Raw genomic sequence first — 19,516 nt, 5'->3', positions numbered from 1 at the left:
TTGCAGTGCCCATGTGCTCCATTTTTCAACTGGCTTTTTTGGGAGCTGGCCGCAGAAGCGCGGGATTGCCTCAGGCCCTATTCTGGTTACCGGCGGTAGGCTGAGCCTGTGGTTAATTCTTCTTCCTGATGGGAAAATAGAGTGACCTGTGCCTGTCCCAACACCTAGATCTAGTCTCTCATTGGTTGCCCCTCTTCCCATTCATCCTTAGGACAAATTGCAACCTGTATGGAACAGGAGGTTAAAGGTGCTGATTCTCCAAGTAGGGAGATTGCTAGTAAAGTAGCTGGAATGGCGAACCCGAGCACACGGAGTTGAGAAATGAGGTGCGTTTTAGAAACTTTCCCAATCACACAGTGTACCATCTTCTGGGTTTCTCATGCATGTTTTCGATGTAGGAAGATGCCCTTGAACCTGGAGATTTGGGACCCATGGGATGGGTACCACGCAGTATTACTTTAAAGTGTCTGCGTTTGCTTACCCAACCTCACCAAACCTCTCAGCCCCAAGAGTGTCCACCCTTATGTCTCATCCAGCTGTGGGTCTAGATATGGTCAATCCAGGTTGCGTCACAGCCCCTGAATGAATTTTGTAAGAATTTCTCTGTCTTTCACTGTCTTTGTTTCATGGGTTATTAAAACTAATTTATTTTTATAATGGGGTTTAGCTGCTTTTCACAGCTGTGTTTATGCGGCTTTACACCCACTTGACTCACTTCCAGAGAGATATCAATACATAAGTTTTAAGATTCTCACTAGTCAGATATATTCTTGTGTGGTGAATAGGGGGTGTTGAGTCCAGTTCACTGAGCAAGGAGTAGGTCTTTTCTATTACATATTGGGTGTATGGAACGGTATCTGAGCTAATTTGAAACCCTTGTTTTATGCATCACCCCACGTCACCTTTCCCGTTAAGGAGCCATAGTGTGTTTTAAATATGTGACTCTGTTCTGATTTGTAATTCAATTCAAGTGTAGCGGTTTTTACATTCCCTCTATAAGTGATAGCTTTTGATAAGTGTCTTTTTCTGTGTGACTTATTTCCCTTAGAATCGTCGTACCTAAGTCCACCCATCTTGTGTCTACTGGCCTTATGACATTGATTTCATGGCAGAGTGATATTCCATTGTACATAAGAACCACAACTTCTTTATCCATTTTTCTCTTTCCTGGGATATTTAAGGTGTCATGAAGTGGAGGTTCTTGTCAACAGAGCAGCCCTAAACTTTGGGGTGCCTGTGTCTTGCTGATTTTTAGTTTTCCCAATTTATACGCCCATGAGTGGAAGTGTCCTATGCTACCTAAGCTGTGTTTTTTCGATGTTTCAGGACACACCGTACACTTCTCCAGAGTGGCTGTTGGCAATTTACATCCCGCCCATCAGCGTAGCAAGGCTCCTATTTCTCCATGGCCTGTCCTGCATTTGTGGTTTTGACACTTTTTTCAGCATGGCCCTTTTGACCGATGGGAAGCGAGACTTCTTTGTAGCGCTGATTTGCCTTTCCAGGTTGCTTGGTTGGCCAAACAGGGCGTATGCGTTTTTTCCTAAATATATTCAGGAAAAAACGCATACGCCCTTTTTGGCAAAGGGCATCATTGTCGACGTTTTGCCCCTTTTCTTGAGCTTTAAAGGCGATTCGAATCTACCTCCTGAAATCTGTTTCCTGCAATACTGCCTTGCTTTCAAATCCTCTTCGTTGCTTTCCCTCAATATATTTGTGGACGAGAGTTATCATTTATAACTCTGCAGGTTTGTGAATTGCAGTGCCCCTGAGCTCCATTTTTCAACTCGCTTTTTTGGTAGCTGGCCGCAAAAGCGCGGGATTGCCTCAGGCCCTATTCTGGTTCCGGGCGGCAGGCTGAGCCTGTGGTTAATTCTTCTTCCTGATGGGAAAATAGAGTGACCTGTGCCTGTCCCAACACCTAGATCTAGTCTCTCATTGGTTGCTCCTCTTCCCGTTCATCCTCAGGACAAATTGCAACCTGTACAGAACAGGAGGTTAAAGGTGCTGATTCTCCAAGAAGGGTGATTGCTAGTAAAGTAGCGGGAATGGCGAACCCGAGCACAAGGAGGTGAGAAATGAGGTGCGTTTTAGAAACCTTTCCCGATCACACGGTGTACCATCTTCTGGGTTTCTCATGCATGTTTTCGATGCAGGAAGATGCCCTTGAACCTGGAGATTTGGGACCCATGGGATTGGTACCACGCAGTATTACTTTAAAGGGTCTGCGTTTGCTCACCCAACCTCACCAAACCTGTCAGCCCCAAGAGTGTCCACCCTTAGGTCTCATCCACCTGTTGGTCTAGAATTGGTGAATCCAGTTTGCATCACAGCCTATGAACGAATTGTGTAAGAACTTCTCTCTCTTTCACTGTCTTTGTTTTACGGGTTTTTACAAGTAATTTATTTTTATAATGGGTTTTAGCTGCTTTTCACGGCTGTGTTTATGCGGCTTTACACCCACTTGACACACTTCCAGAGAAATATGAATACTTAGGTTTTAAGATTCTTACTAGTCAGATATATACTTGTGCGGTGAATAGGGGGTGTTGAGTCCAGTTCACTGAGCAAGGAGTAGGTCTTGTCTATTACATATTGTGTGTATGGAACGGTATCTGTGCTAATTTGAAACCCTTGTTTTATGCATCACCCCACCTCACCTTTCCCGTTAAGCAGCCATAGTGTGTTTTCTAAACGTGTGACTCTGTTCTCTTTTGTAATTCAGTTCAAGTGTAGCGGTTTTTACATTCCCTCTATAAGTGATAGTTTACGATAAGTGTCTTTTTCTGTGTGACTTATTTCACTTAGAGTCGTCGTACCTAAATCCACTCATCATGCTGCTACTTGCCTTATGACATTGATTTCATGTCTGAGTGATATTCCATTGTACATAAGGACCACAACTTCTTTATCCATTTTTCTCTTTCCTGGGATATTTAAGGTGTCATGAAGTGGAGGTTCTTGTCAACAGAGCAGCCCTAAACTTTGGGGTGCCTGTGTCTTGCTGATTTTTAGTTTTCCCAGTTTCTACGCCCATGAGTGGAAGTGCCCTATGCTCCCTAAGCTGTGTTTTTTCGATGTTTCAGGACACACCGTACACTTCTCCAGAGTGGCTGTTGGCAATTTACATACCGCCCATCAGCGTGGCAAGGCTCCCATTTCTCCTTGGCCTGTCCTGCATTTGCGGTTTTGACACTTTTTTCAGCAGGGCCCTTTTGACGGATCGGAAGCGAGACTTCTTTGTAGCGCTGATTTGCCTTTCCAGGTTGCTTGGTTGGCCAAAAAGGGCGTATGCGTTTTTTCCTGAATATATTCAGGAAAAAACGCATACGCCCTTTTTGGCCAAGGGCATCATTGTCCACGTTTTGCCGCTTTTCATGTGCTTTAAAGGCGATTCGAATCTACCTCCTGAAACCTGTTTCCTGCAATTCTGCCTTGCTTTCAAATCCTCTTCGTTGCCTTCCCTCAATATATTTTTGGACGAGGGTTATCATTTATAACTCTGCAGGGTTGTGAATTGCAGTGCCCATGTGCTCCATTTTTCAACTGGCTTTTTTGGGAGCTGGCCGCAGAAGCGCGGGATTGCCTCAGGCCGTATTCTGGTTCCGGGTGGCAGGCTGAGCCTGTGGTTATTTCTTCTTCCTGATGAGAAAATAGAGTGACCTGTGCCTGTCCCAACACCTAGATCTAGTCTCTCTTTGGCTGCCCCTCTTCCCGTTCATCCTCAGGACAAATTGCAACCTGTACGGAACAGGAGGTTAAAGGTGCTGATTCTCCAAGTAGGGAGATTGCTAGTGAAGTAGCTGGAATGGCGAACCCGAGCACAAGGAGATGAGAAATGAGGTACGTTTTAGAAACCTTTCAAAATCACACGGTGTACCATCTTCTGGGTTCCTCATGCAAGTTTTCGATGAAGGAAGATGCCCTTGAACCTGGAGATTTGGGACCCATGGGATGGGTACCACGCAGTATTACTTTAAAGGGTCTGCGTTTGCTCACCCAACCTCACCAAACCTGTCAGCCCCAAGAGTGTCCACCCTTAGGTCTCATCCACCTGTTGGTCTAGAATTGGTGAATCCAGTTTGCATCACAGCCTATGAACGAATTGTGTAAGAACTTCTCTCTCTTTCACTGTCTTTGTTTTACGGGTTTTTACAAGTAATTTATTTTTATAATGGGTTTTAGCTGCTTTTCACGGCTGTGTTTATGCGGCTTTACACCCACTTGACACACTTCCAGAGAAATATGAATACTTAGGTTTTAAGATTCTTACTAGTCAGATATATACTTGTGCGGTGAATAGGGGGTGTTGAGTCCAGTTCACTGAGCAAGGAGTAGGTCTTGTCTATTACATATTGTGTGTATGGAACGGTATCTGTGCTAATTTGAAACCCTTGTTTTATGCATCACCCCACCTCACCTTTCCCGTTAAGCAGCCATAGTGTGTTTTCTAAACGTGTGACTCTGTTCTCTTTTGTAATTCAGTTCAAGTGTAGCGGTTTTTACATTCCCTCTATAAGTGATAGTTTACGATAAGTGTCTTTTTCTGTGTGACTTATTTCACTTAGAGTCGTCGTACCTAAATCCACTCATCATGCTGCTACTTGCCTTATGACATTGATTTCATGTCTGAGTGATATTCCATTGTACATAAGGACCACAACTTCTTTATCCATTTTTCTCTTTCCTGGGATATTTAAGGTGTCATGAAGTGGAGGTTCTTGTCAACAGAGCAGCCCTAAACTTTGGGGTGCCTGTGTCTTGCTGATTTTTAGTTTTCCCAGTTTCTACGCCCATGAGTGGAAGTGCCCTATGCTCCCTAAGCTGTGTTTTTTCGATGTTTCAGGACACACCGTACACTTCTCCAGAGTGGCTGTTGGCAATTTACATACCGCCCATCAGCGTGGCAAGGCTCCCATTTCTCCTTGGCCTGTCCTGCATTTGCGGTTTTGACACTTTTTTCAGCAGGGCCCTTTTGACGGATCGGAAGCGAGACTTCTTTGTAGCGCTGATTTGCCTTTCCAGGTTGCTTGGTTGGCCAAAAAGGGCGTATGCGTTTTTTCCTGAATATATTCAGGAAAAAACGCATACGCCCTTTTTGGCCAAGGGCATCATTGTCCACGTTTTGCCGCTTTTCATGTGCTTTAAAGGCGATTCGAATCTACCTCCTGAAACCTGTTTCCTGCAATTCTGCCTTGCTTTCAAATCCTCTTCGTTGCCTTCCCTCAATATATTTTTGGACGAGGGTTATCATTTATAACTCTGCAGGGTTGTGAATTGCAGTGCCCATGTGCTCCATTTTTCAACTGGCTTTTTTGGGAGCTGGCCGCAGAAGCGCGGGATTGCCTCAGGCCGTATTCTGGTTCCGGGTGGCAGGCTGAGCCTGTGGTTATTTCTTCTTCCTGATGAGAAAATAGAGTGACCTGTGCCTGTCCCAACACCTAGATCTAGTCTCTCTTTGGCTGCCCCTCTTCCCGTTCATCCTCAGGACAAATTGCAACCTGTACGGAACAGGAGGTTAAAGGTGCTGATTCTCCAAGTAGGGAGATTGCTAGTGAAGTAGCTGGAATGGCGAACCCGAGCACAAGGAGATGAGAAATGAGGTACGTTTTAGAAACCTTTCAAAATCACACGGTGTACCATCTTCTGGGTTCCTCATGCAAGTTTTCGATGAAGGAAGATGCCCTTGAACCTGGAGATTTGGGACCCATGGGATGGGTACCACGCAGTATTACTTTAAAGGGTCTGCGTTTGCTCACCCAACCTCACCAAACCTCTCAGCCCCAAGAGTGTCCACCGTTATGTCTCATCCAGCTGTGGGTCTAGATATGGTCAATCCAGGTTGCGGCACAGCCCCTGAATGAATTTTGTAAGAATTTCTCTCTCTTACACTGTCTTTGTTTCATGGGTTTTTAAAACTAATTTATTTTTATAATGGTGTTTAGCTGCTTTTCACGGCTGTGTTTATGCGGCTTTACACCCACTTGACTCACTTCCAGAGAGATATCAATACATAAGTTATAAGATTCTCACTAGTCAGATATATTCTTGTGCAGTGAATAGGGGGTGTTGAGTCCAGTTCACTTAGCAAGGAGTAGGTCTTGTCTATAACATATTGGGTGTATGGAACGGTATCAGAGCTAATTTGAAACCCTTGTTTTATGCATCACCCCACCTCACCTTTCCCGTTAAGCAGCCATAGTGTGTTTTCTAAACGTGTGACTCTGTTCTGTTTTGTAATTCAGTTCAAGTGTAGCGGTTTTTACATTCCCTCTATAAGTGATAGCTTATGATAAGTGTCTTTTTCTGTGTGACTTATTTCACTTAGAATCGTCGTACCTAAGTCCACTCATCTTGCTTCTACTAGCCTTATGACATTGATTTCATGTCTGAGTGATATTGCATTGTACATTGGGACCACAACTTCTTTATCCATTTTTCTCTTTCCTGGGATATTTAAGGTGTCATGAAGTGGAGGTTCTTGTCAACAGAGCAGCCCTAAACTTTGGGGTGCCTGTGTCTTGCTGATTTTTAGTTTTCCCAATTTCTACGCCCATGAGTGGACGTGCCCTATGCTCCCTAAGCTGTGGTTTTTCGATGTTTCAGGACACACCGTACACTTCTCCAGAGTGGCTGTTGGCAATTTACATCCCGCCCATCAGCGTAGCAAGGCTGCCATTTCTCCATGGCCTGTCCTGCATTTGTGGTTTTGACACTTTTTGCAGCATGACCCTTTTGACCGATGGGAAGCGAGACTTCTTTGTAGCGCTGATTTGCCTTTCCAGGTTGCTTGGTTGGCCAAAAAGGGCGTATGCGTTTTTTCCTGAATATATTCAGGAAAAAACGCATACGCCCTTTTTGGCCAAGGGCATCATTGTCGACGTTTTGCCGCTTTTCATGTGCTTTAAAGGCGATTCGAATCTACCTCCTGAAACCTGTTTCCTGCAATTCTGCCTTGCTTTCAAATCCTCTTCGTTGCCTTCCCTCAATATATTTGTGTACGAGAGTTATCATTTATAACTCTGCAGGGTTGTGAATTGCAGTGCACATGTGCTCCATTTTTCAACTGGCTTTTTTGGGAGCTGGCCGCAAAAGCGCGGGATTGCCTCAGGCCCTATTCTGGTTCCGGGTGGCAGGCTGAGCCTGTGGTTATTTCTTCTTCCTGATGAGAAAATAGAGTGACCTGTGCCTGTCCCAACACCTAGATCTAGTCTCTCATTGGCTGCCCCTCTTCCCGTTCATCCTCAGGACAAATTGCAACCTGTACGGAACAGGAGGTTAAAGGTGCTGATTCTCCAAGTAGGGAGATTGCTAATGAAGTAGCTGGAATGGCAAACCCGAGCACAAGGAGATGAGAAATGAGGTGCGTTTTAGAAACCTTTCAAAATCACACGGTGTACCATCTTCTGGGTTCCTCATTCAAGTTTTCGATGTAGGAAGATTCCCTTGAACCTGGAGATTTGGGACCCATGGGATGGGTACCACGCAGTATTACCTTATAGGGTCTGCGTTGGCTCACCCAACCTCACCAAACCTCTCAGCCCCAAGAATGTCCACCCTTATGTCTCATCCAGCTGTGGGTCTAGATATGGTCAATCCAGGTTGCGTCACAGCCCCTGAATGAATTTTGTAAGAATTTCTCTCTCTTTCACTGTCTTTGTTTCATGCGTTTTTAAAACTAATTTATTTTTATAATGGGGTTTAGCTGCTTTTCACGGCTGTGTTTATGCGGATTTACACCCACTTGACTCACTTCCAGAGAGATATCAATACATAGGTTTTATGATTCTCACTAGTCTGATATATTCTTGTGCGGTGAATACAGGGTGTTGAGTCCAGTTCACTGAGCAAGGAGTAGGTCTTGTCTATTACATATTGGGTGTATGGTACGGTATCAGAGCTAATTTGAAACCCTTGTTTTATGCATCACCCCACCTCACCTTTCCCGTTAAGCAGCCATAGTGTGTTTTCAAAATGGGTGACTCTGTTCTGATTTGTAATTCAGTTCAAGTGTAGCGGTTTTTACATTCCCTCTATAAGTGATAGCTTTTGATATGTGTCTTTTTCTGTGTGACTTATTTCACTTAGAGTCGTCGTACCTAAATCCAATCATCATGCTGCTACTAGCCTTATGACATTGATTTCATGGCTGAGTGATATTCCATTGTACATAAGGACCACAACTTCTTTATCCATTTTTCTCTTTCCTGGGATATTTTAGGTGTCATGAAGTGGAGGTTCTTGTCAACTGAGCAGCCCTAAACTTTGGGGTGCCTTTGTCTTGCTGATTTTTAATTTTCCCAATTTATACGCCCATGAGTGGAAGTGCCCTATGCTCCCTAAGCTGTGTTTTTTCGATGTTTCAGGACACACCGTACACTTCTCCAGAGTGGCTGTTGGCAATTTACATCCCGCCCATCAGCGTAGCAAGGCTCCTATTTCTCCATGGCCTGTCCTGCATTTGTGGTTTTGACACTTTTTTCAGCATGGCCCTTTGGACCGATGGGAAGCGAGACTTCTTTGTAGCGCTGATTTGCCTTTCCAGGTTGCTTGGTTGGCCAAAAAGGGCGTATGCGTTTTTTCCTGAATATATTCAGGAAAAAACGCATACGCCCTTTTTGGCCAAGGGCATCATTGTCGACGTTTTTCCGCTTTTCATGTGCTTTAAAGGCGATTCGAATCTACCTCCTGAAACCTGTTTCCTGCAACTCTGCCTTGCTTTCAAATCCTCTTCGTTGCCTTCCCTCAATATATTTGTGGACGAGAGTTATCATTTATAACTCTGCAGGGTTGTGAATTGCAGTGCACATGTGCTCCATTTTTCAACTGGCTTTTTTGGGAGCTGGCCGCAGAAGCGCGGGATTGCCTCAGGCCCTATTCTGGTTCCGGGCGGTAGGCTGAGCCTGTGGTTAATTCTTCTTCCTGATGGGAAAATAGAGTGACCTGTGCCTGTCCCAACACCTAGATCTAGTCTCTCATTGGTTGCCCCTCTTCCCATTCATCCTTAGGACAAATTGCAACCTGTATGCAACAGGAGGTTAAAGGTGTTGATTCTCCAAGTAGGGAGATTGCTAGTAAAGTAGCTGGAATGGCGAACCCGAGCACAAGGAGATGACAAATGAGGTGCGTTTTAGAATCTTTCCCAATCACACGGTGTACCATCTTCTGGGTTTCTCATGCATGTTTTCGATGTAGGAAGATGCCCTTGAACCTGGAGATTGGGGACAAATGGGATGGGTACCGCGCAGTATTACTTTAAAGGGTCTGCGTTTGCTCACCCAACCACACCAAACCTCTCAGCCCCAAGAGTGTCCACCCTTATGTCTCATCCAGCTGTGGGTCTAGATATGGTCAATCCAGGTTGCGTCAAAGCCCCTGAATGAATTTTGTAAGAATTTCTCTCGCTTTCACTGTCTTTGTTTCATGGGTTTTTAAAACTAATTTTTTTTTATAATGGGGTTTAGCTGCTTTTCACGGCTGTGTTTATGCGGCTTTACACCCACTTGACTCACTTCCAGAGAGATATCAATACATAAGTTTTAAGATTCTCACTAGTCAGATATATTCTTGTGTGGTGAATAGGGGGTGTTGAGTCCAGTTCACTGAGCAAGGAGGAGGTCTTGTCTATTACATATTGGGTGTATGGAACGGTATCTGAGCTAATTTGAAACCCTTGTTTTATGCATCACCCCACGTCACCTTTCCCGTTAAGCAGCCATAGTGTGTTTTCTAAATGTGTGACTCTGTTGTGATTTGTAATTCAGTTCAATTGTAGCGGTTTTTACATTCCCTTTATAAGTGATAGCTTTTGATAAGTGTCTTTTTCTGTGTGACTTATTTCACTTAGAGTCGTCGTACCTAAATCCACTCATCATGCTGCTACTAGCCTTATGACATTGATTTCATGGCTGAGTGATATTCCATTGTACATAAGGACCACAATTTCTTTATCCATTTTTCTCCTTCCTGGGATATTTAAGGTTTCGTGAAGTGAAGGTTCTTGTCAACAGAGCAGCCCTAAACTTTGGGGTGCCTGAGTCTTGCTGATTTTTAGTTTTCCCAATTTATACGCCCATGAGTGGAAGTGCCCTATGCTCCATAAACTTCGTTTTTTCGATGTTTCAGGCCACACCGTACACTACTCCAGAGTGGCTGTTGGCAATTTACATCCCGCCCATCAGCGTGCCAAGGCTCCCATTTCTCCATGGCCTGTCCTGCATTTGTGGTTTTGACACTTTTTTCAGCATGGCCCTTTTGACCCATGGGAAGCGAGACTACTTTGTAGCGCTGATTTGCCTTTCCAGGTTGCTTGGTTGGCCAAAAAGGGCGTATGCGTTTTTTCCTGAATATATTCAGGAAAAAACGCATACGCCCTTTTTGGCCAAGTGCATCATTTTCCACGTTTTGCCGCTTTTCATGTGCTTGAAAGGCGATTCGAATCTACCTCCTGTAATCTGTGTTTTGCAGTTCTGCCTTGCTTTCAAATCCTCTTCGTTGCCTTCCCTCAATATATTTGTGGACGAGAGTTATCATTTATAACTCAGCGGCTTTGTGAATTGCAGTGCCCCTGAGCTCCATTTTTCAACTCGCTTTTTTGGTAGCTGGCCGCAAAAGCGCGGGATTGCCTCAGGCCCTATTCTGGTTCCGGGCGGCAGGCTGAGCCTGTGGTTAATTCTTCTTCCTGATGGGAAAATAGAGTGACCTGTGCCTGTCCCAACACCTAGATCTAGTCTCTCATTGGTTGCTCCTCTTCCCGTTCATCCTCAGGACAAATTGCAACCTGTACAGAACAGGTGGTTAAAGGTGCTGATTCTCCAAGAAGGGTGATTGCTAGTAAAGTAGCTGGAATGGCGAACCCGAGCACAAGGAGGTGAGAAATGAGGTGCGTTTTAGAAACCTTTCCCGATCACACGGTGTACCATCTTCTGGGTTTCTCATGCATGTTTTCGATGCAGGAAGATGCCCTTGAACCTGGAGATTTGGGACCCATGGGATTGGTACCACGCAGTATTACTTTAAAGGGTCTGCGTTTGCTCACCCAACCTCACCAAACCTGTCAGCCCCAAGAGTGTCTACCCTTAGGTCTCATCCACCTGTTGGTCTAGAATTGGTCAATCCAGTTTGCATCACAGCCTATGAACAAATTGTGTAAGAACTTCTCTCTCTTTCACTGTCTTTGTTTTACGGGTTTTTACAAGTAATTTATTTTTATAATGGGGTTTAGCTGCTTTTCACGGCTGTGTTTATGCGGCTTTACACCCACTTGACACACTTCCAGAGAAATATGAATACATAGGTTTTAGGATTCTTACTAGTCAGATATATACTTGTGCGGTGAATAGGGGGTGTTGAGTCCAGTTCACTGAGCAAGGAGTAGGTCTTGTCTATTACATATTGTGTGTATGGAATGGTATCTGATCTAATTTGAAACCCTTGTTTTATGCATCACACCACCTCATCTTTCCTGTTAAGCAGCCATAGTGTGTTTTCTAAACGTGTGACTCTGTTCTCTTTTGTAATTCAGTTCAAGTGTAGCAGTTTTTACATTCCCTCTATACGTGATAGATTATGATAAGTGTCTTTTTCTGTGTGACTTATTTCACTTAGAGTCATCGTACCTAAATCCACTCATCATGCTGCTAGTAGCCTTATGACATTGATTTCATGGCTGAGTGATATTCCATTGTACATAAGGACCACAACTTCTTTATCCATTTTTCTCTTTCCTGGGATATATAAGGTGTCATGAAGTGGAGGTTCTTGTCAACAGAGCAGCCCTAAACTTTGGGGTGCCTGTGTCTTGCTGATTTTTAATTTTCCCAATTTATACGCCCATGAGTGGAAGTGCCCTATGTTCCCTAAGCTGTGTTTTTTTGATGTTTCACGCCACACCGTACACTTCTCCAGAGTGGTTGCTGGCAATTTACATCCCGCCCATCAGTGTAGCAAGGCTCCCATTTCTCCATGGCCTGTCCTGCTTCTGTGGTTTTGACACTTTTTTCAGCATGGCCCTTTTGACCAATGGGAAGCGAGACTTCTTTGTAGCGCTGATTAGACTTTCCAGGTTGCTTGGTTGGCCAAACAGGGCGTATGCGTTTTTTCCTGAATATATTCAGGAAAAAACGCATACGCCCTGTTTGGCCAAGGGCATCATTGTCGACGTTTTGCCGCTTTTCATGTGCTTTAAAGCGATTCGAATCTACCTCCTGAAACCAGTTTCCTGCAATTCTGCCTTGCTTTCAAATCCTCTTCGTTGCCTTCCCTCAATATATTTGTGGACGAGAGTTATCATTTATAACTCTGCAGGTTTGTGAATTGCAGTGCCCATGTGCTCCATTTTTCAACTGGCTTTTTTGGGAGCTGGCCGCAGAAGCGCGGGATTGCCTCAGGCCCTATTCTGGTTACCGGCGGTAGGCTGAGCCTGTGGTTAATTCTTCTTCCTGATGGGAAAATAGAGTGACCTGTGCCTGTCCCAACACCTAGATCTAGTCTCTCATTGGTTGCCCCTCTTCCCATTCATCCTTAGGACAAATTGCAACCTGTATGGAACAGGAGGTTAAAGGTGCTGATTCTCCAAGTAGGGAGATTGCTAGTAAAGTAGCTGGAATGGCGAACCCGAGCACACGGAGTTGAGAAATGAGGTGCGTTTTAGAAACTTTCCCAATCACACAGTGTACCATCTTCTGGGTTTCTCATGCATGTTTTCGATGTAGGAAGATGCCCTTGAACCTGGAGATTTGGGACCCATGGGATGGGTACCACGCAGTATTACTTTAAAGTGTCTGCGTTTGCTTACCCAACCTCACCAAACCTCTCAGCCCCAAGAGTGTCCACCCTTATGTCTCATCCAGCTGTGGGTCTAGATATGGTCAATCCAGGTTGCGTCACAGCCCCTGAATGAATTTTGTAAGAATTTCTCTGTCTTTCACTGTCTTTGTTTCATGGGTTTTTAAAACTAATTTATTTTTATAATGGGGTTTAGCTGCTTTTCACAGCTGTGTTTATGCGGCTTTACACCCACTTGACTCACTTCCAGAGAGATATCAATACATAAGTTTTAAGATTCTCACTAGTCAGATATATTCTTGTGCGGTGAATAGGGGGTGTTGAGTCCAGTTCACTGAGCAAGGAGTAGGTCTTTTCTATTACATATTGGGTGTATGGAACGGTATCTGAGCTAATTTGAAACCCTTGTTTTATGCATCACCCCACGTCACCTTTCCCGTTAAGGAGCCATAGTGTGTTTTAAATATGTGACTCTGTTCTGATTTGTAATTCAATTCAAGTGTAGCGGTTTTTACATTCCCTCTATAAGTGATAGCTTTTGATAAGTGTCTTTTTCTGTGTGACTTATTTCCCTTAGAATCGTCGTACCTAAGTCCACCCATCTTGCGTCTACTGGCCTTATGACATTGATTTCATGGCAGAGTGATATTCCATTGTACATAAGAACCACAACTTCTTTATCCATTTTTCTCTTTCCTGGGATATTTAAGGTGTCATGAAGTGGAGGTTCTTGTCAACAGAACAGCCCTAAACTTTGGGGTGCCTGTGTCTTGCTGATTTTTAGTTTTCCCAATTTATACGCCCATGAGTGGAAGTGTCCTATGCTACCTAAGCTGTGTTTTTTCGATGTTTCAGGACACACCGTACACTTCTCCAGAGTGGCTGTTGGCAATTTACATCCCGCCCATCAGCGTAGCAAGGCTTCCATTTCTCCATGGCCTGTCCTGCATTTGTGGTTTTGACACTTTTTTCAGCATGGCCCATTTGACCGATGGGAAGCGAGACTTCTTTGTAGCGCTGATTTGCATTTCCAGGTTGCTTGGTTGGCCAAAAAGGGCGTATGCGTTTTTTCCTAAATATATTCAGGAAAAAACGCATACGCCCTTTTTGGCAAAGGGCATCATTGTCGACGTTTTGCCCCTTTTCTTGAGCTTTAAAGGCGATTCGAATCTACCTCCTGAAATCTGTTTCCTGCAATACTGCCTTGCTTTCAAATCCTCTTCGTTGCTTTCCCTCAATATATTTGTGGACGAGAGTTATCATTTATAACTCTGCAGGTTTGTGAATTGCAGTGCCCCTGAGCTCCATTTTTCAACTCGCTTTTTTGGTAGCTGGCCGCAGAAGCGCGGGATTGCCTCAGGCCCTATTCTGGTTCCGGGCGGCAGGCTGAGCCTGTGGTTAATTCTTCTTCCTGATGGGAAAATAGAGTGACCTGTGCCTGTCCCAACACCTAGATCTAGTCTCTCATTGGTTGCTCCTCTTCCCGTTCATCCTCAGGACAAATTGCAACCTGTACAGAACAGGAGGTTAAAGGTGCTGATTCTCCAAGAAGGGTGATTGCTAGTAAAGTAGCTGGAATGGCGAACCCGAGCACAAGGAGGTGAGAAATGAGGTGTGTTTTAGAAACCTTTCCCGATCACACGGTGTACCATCTTCTGGGTTTCTCATGCATGTTTTCGATGCAGGAAGATGCCCTTGAACCTGGAGATTTGGGACCCATGGGATTGGTACCACGCAGTATTACTTTAAAGGGTCTGCGTTTGCTCACCCAACCTCACCAAACCTGTCAGCCCCAAGAGTGTCTACCCTTAGGTCTCATCCACCTGTTGGTCTAGAATTGGTCAATCCAGTTTGCATCACAGCCTATGAACGAATTGTGTAAGAACTTCTCTCTCTTTCACTGTCTTTGTTTTACGGGTTTTTACAAGTAATTTATTTTTATAATGGGGTTTCGCTGCTTTTCACGGCTGTGTTTATGCGGCTTTACACCAACTTGACACACTTCCAGAGAAATATGAATACATAGGTTTTAAGATTCTTACTAGTCAGATATATACTTGTGCGGTGAATAGGGGGTGTTGAGTCCAGTTCACTGAGCAAGGAGTAGGTCTTGTCTATTACATATTGTGTGTATGGAACGGTATCTGTGCTAATTTGAAACCCTTGTTTTATTCATCACCCCACCTCACCTTTCCCGTTAAGCAGCCATAGTGTGTTTTCTAAACGTTTGACTCTGTTCTCTTTTGTAATTCAGTTCAATTGTAGCGGTTTTTACATTCCCTCTATAAGTGATAGCTTACGATAAGTGTCTTTTTCTGTGTGACTTATTTCACTTAGAGTCGTCGTACCTAAATCCACTCATCATGCTGCTACTAGCCTTATGACATTGATTTCATGTCTGAGTGATATTCCATTGTACATAAGGACCACAACTTCTTTATCCATTTTTCTCTTTCCTGGGATATTTAAGGTGTCATGAAGTGGAGGTTCTTGTCAACAGAGCAGCCCTAAACTTTGGGGTGCCTGTGTCTTGCTGATTTTTAGTTTTCCCAATTTGTACGCCCATGAGTGGACGTGCCCTATGCTCCCTAAGCTGTGTGTTTTAGATGTTTCAGGACACACCGTGCACTTCTCCAGAGTGGCTGTTGGCAATTTACATCCCGCCCATCAGCGTAGCCAGGCTGCCATTTCTCCATGGCCTGTCCTGCATTTGTGGTTTTGACACTTTTTGCAGCATGACCCTTTTGACCGATGGGAAGCGAGACTTCTTTGTAGCGCTGATTTGCCTTTCCAGTTTGCTTGGTTGGCCAAAAAGGGCGTATGCGTTTTTTCCTGAATATATTCAGGAAAAAACGCATACGCCCTTTTTGGCCAAGGGCATCATTGTCGACGTTTTGCCGCTTTTCATGTGCTTTAAAGGCGATTCGAATCTACCTCCTGAAACCTGTTTCCTGCAATTCTGCCTTGCTTTCAAATCCTCTTCGTTGCCTTCCCTCAATGTATTTGTGTACGAGAGTTATCATTTATAACTCTGCAGGGTTGTGAATTGCAGTGCCCATGTGCTCCATTTTTCAACTGGCTTTTTTGGGAGCTGGCCGCAGAAGCGCGGGATTGCCTCAGGCCCTGTTCTGGTTCCGGGTGGCAGGCTGAGCCTGTGGTTATTTCTTCTTCCTGATGAGAAAATAGAGTGACCTGTGCCTGTCCCAACACCTAGATCTAGTCTCTCTTTGGCTGCCCCTCTTCCCGTTCATCCTCAGGACAAATTGCAACCTGTACGGAACAGGAGGTTAAAGGTGCTGATTCTCCAAGTAGGGAGATTGCTAATGAAGTAGCTGGAATGGCAAACCCGAGCACAAGGAGATGAGAAATGAGGTGCGTTTTAGAAACCTTTCAAAATCACACGGTGTACCATCTTCTGGGTTCCTCATTCAAGTTTTCGATGTAGGAAGATGCCCTTGAACCTGGAGATTTGGGACCCATGTGATGGGTACCACGCAGTATTACCTTAAAGGGTCTGCGTTGGCTCACCCAACCTCACCAAACCTCTCAGCCCCAAGAATGTCCACCCTTATGTCTCATCCAGCTGTGGGTCTAGATATGGTCAATCCAGGTTGTGTCACAGCCCCTGAATGAATTTTGTAAGAATTTCTCTCTCTTTCACTGTCTTTGTTTCATGCGTTTTTAAAACTAATTTATTTTTATAATGGGGTTTAGCTGCTTTTCACGGCTGTGTTTATGCGGATTTACACCCACTTGACTCACTTCCAGAGAGATATCAATACATAGGTTTTATGATTCTCACTAGTCTGATATATTCTTGTGCGGTGAATACAGGGTGTTGAGTCCAGTTCACTGAGCAAGGAGTTGGTCTTGTCTATTACATATTGGGTGTATGGTACGGTATCAGAGCTAATTTGAAACCCTTGTTTTATGCATCACCCCACCTCACCTTTCCCGTTAAGCAGCCATAGTGTGTTTTCAAAATGGGTGACTCTGTTCTGATATGTAATTCAGTTCAAGTGTAGCGGTTTTTACATTCCCTCTATAAGTGATAGCTTTTGATATGTGTCTTTTTCTGTGTGACTTATTTCACTTAGAGTCGTCGTACCTAAATGCAATCATCATGCTGCTACTAGCCTTATGACATTGATTTCATGGCTGAGTGATATTCCATTGTACATAAGGACCACAACTTCTTTATCCATTTTTCTCTTTCCTGGGATATTTAAGGTGTCATGAAGTGGAGGTTCTTGTCAACTGAGCAGCCCTAAACTTTGGGGTGCCTTTGTCTTGCTGATTTTTAGTTTTCCCAATTTATACGCCCATGAGTGGAAGTGTCCTATGCTACCTAAGCTGTGTTTTTTCGATGTTTCAGGACACACCGTACACTTCTCCAGAGTGGCTGTTGGCAATTTACATCCCGCCCATCAGCGTAGCAAGGCTCCTATTTCTCCATGGCCTGTCCTGCATTTGTGGTTTTGACACTTTTTTCAGCATGGCCCTTTTGACCGATGGGAAGCGAGACTTCTTTGTAGCGCTGATTTGCCTTTCCCGGTTGCTTGGTTGGCCAAAAAGGGCGTATGCGTTTTTTCCTAAATATATTCAGGAAAAAACGCATACGCCCTTTTTGGCAAAGGGCATCATTGTCGACGTTTTGCCCCTTTTCTTGAGCTTTAAAGGCGATTCGAATCTACCTCCTGAAATCTGTTTCCTGCAATACTGCCTTGCTTTCAAATCCTCTTCGTTGCTTTCCCTCAATATATTTGTGGACGAGAGTTATCATTTATAACTCTGCAGGTTTGTGAATTGCAGTGCCCCTGAGCTCCATTTTTCAACTCGCTTTTTTGGTAGCTGGCCGCAAAAGCGCGGGATTGCCTCAGGCCCTATTCTGGTTCCGGGCGGCAGGCTGAGCCTGTGGTTAATTCTTCTTCCTGATGGGAAAATAGAGTGACCTGTGCCTGTCCCAACACCTAGATCTAGTCTCTCATTGGTTGCTCCTCTTCCCGTTCATCCTCAGGACAAATTGCAACCTGTACAGAACAGGAGGTTAAAGGTGCTGATTCTCCAAGAAGGGTGATTGCTAGTAAAGTAGCTGGAATGGCGAACCCGAGCACAAGGAGGTGAGAAATGAGGTGCGTTTTAGAAACCTTTCCCGATCACACGGTGTACCATCTTCTGGGTTTCTCATGCATGTTTTCGATGCAGGAAGATGCCCTTGAACCTGGAGATTTGGGACCCATGGGATTGGTACCACGCAGTATTACTTTAAAGGGTCTGCGTTTGCTCACCCAACCTCACCAAACCTGTCAGCCCCAAGAGTGTCCACCCTTAGGTCTCATCCACCTGTTGGTCTAGAATTGGTGAATCCAGTTTGCATCACAGCCTATGAACGAATTGTGTAAGAACTTCTCTCCCTTTCACTGTCTTTGTTTTACGGGTTTTTACAAGTAATTTATTTTTATAATGGGGTTTAGCTGCTTTTCACGGCTGTGTTTATGCGGCTTTACACCCACTTGACACACTTCCAGAGAAATATGAATACTTAGGTTTTCAGATTCTTACTAGTCAGATATATACTTGTGCGGTGAATAGGGGGTGTTGAGTCCAGTTCACTGAGCAAGGAGTGGGTCTTGTCTATTACATATTGTGTGTATGGAACGGTATCTGTGCTAATTTGAAACCCTTGTTTTATGCATCACCCCACCTCACCTTTCCCGTTAAGCAGCCATAGTGTGTTTTCTAAACGTGTGACTCTGTTCTCTTTTGTAATTCAGTTCAAGTGTAGCGGTTTTTATATTCCCTCTATAAGTGATAGTTTACGATAAGTGTCTTTTTCTGTGTGACTTATTTCACTTAGAGTCGTCGTACCTAAATCCACTCATCATGCTGCTACTTGCCTTATGACATTGATTTCATGTCTGAGTGATATTCCATTGTACATAAGGACCACAACTTCTTTATCCATTTTTCTCTTTCCTGGGATATTTAAGGTGTCATGAAGTGGAGGTTCTTGTCAACAGAGCAGCCCTAAACTTTGGGGTGCCTGTGTCTTGCTGATTTTTAGTTTTCCCAGTTTCTACGCCCATGAGTGGAAGTGCCCTATGCTCCCTAAGCTGTGTTTTTTCGATGTTTCAGGACACACCGTACACTTCTCCAGAGTGGCTGTTGGCAATTTACATACCGCCCATCAGCGTGGCAAGGCTCCCATTTCTCCTTGGCCTGTCCTGCATTTGTGGTTTTGACACTTTTTTCAGCAGGGCCCTTTTGACGGATCGGAAGCGAGACTTCTTTGTAGCGCTGATTTGCCTTTCCAGGTTGCTTGGTTGGCCAAAAAGGGCGTATGCGTTTTTTCCTGAATATATTCAGGAAAAAACGCATACGCCCTTTTTGGCCAAGGGCATCATTGTCCACGTTTTGCCGCTTTTCATGTGCTTTAAAGGCGATTCGAATCTACCTCCTGAAACCTGTTTCCTGCAATTCTGCCTTGCTTTCAAATCCTCTTCGTTGCCTTCCCTCAATATATTTTTGGACGAGGGTTATCATTTATAACTCTGCAGGGTTGTGAATTGCAGTGCCCATGTGCTCCATTTTTCAACTGGCTTTTTTGGGAGCTGGCCGCAGAAGCGCGGGATTGCCTCAGGCCGTATTCTGGTTCCGGGTGGCAGGCTGAGCCTGTGGTTATTTCTTCTTCCTGATGAGAAAATAGAGTGACCTGTGCCTGTCCCAACAC

This window comes from Eschrichtius robustus, chromosome 6 (assembly GCF_028021215.1).
Source record: "Eschrichtius robustus isolate mEscRob2 chromosome 6, mEscRob2.pri, whole genome shotgun sequence".
Taxonomy (NCBI): Eukaryota; Metazoa; Chordata; class Mammalia; order Artiodactyla; family Eschrichtiidae; genus Eschrichtius; species Eschrichtius robustus.
This window is presented reverse-complemented; position numbering follows the sequence as displayed.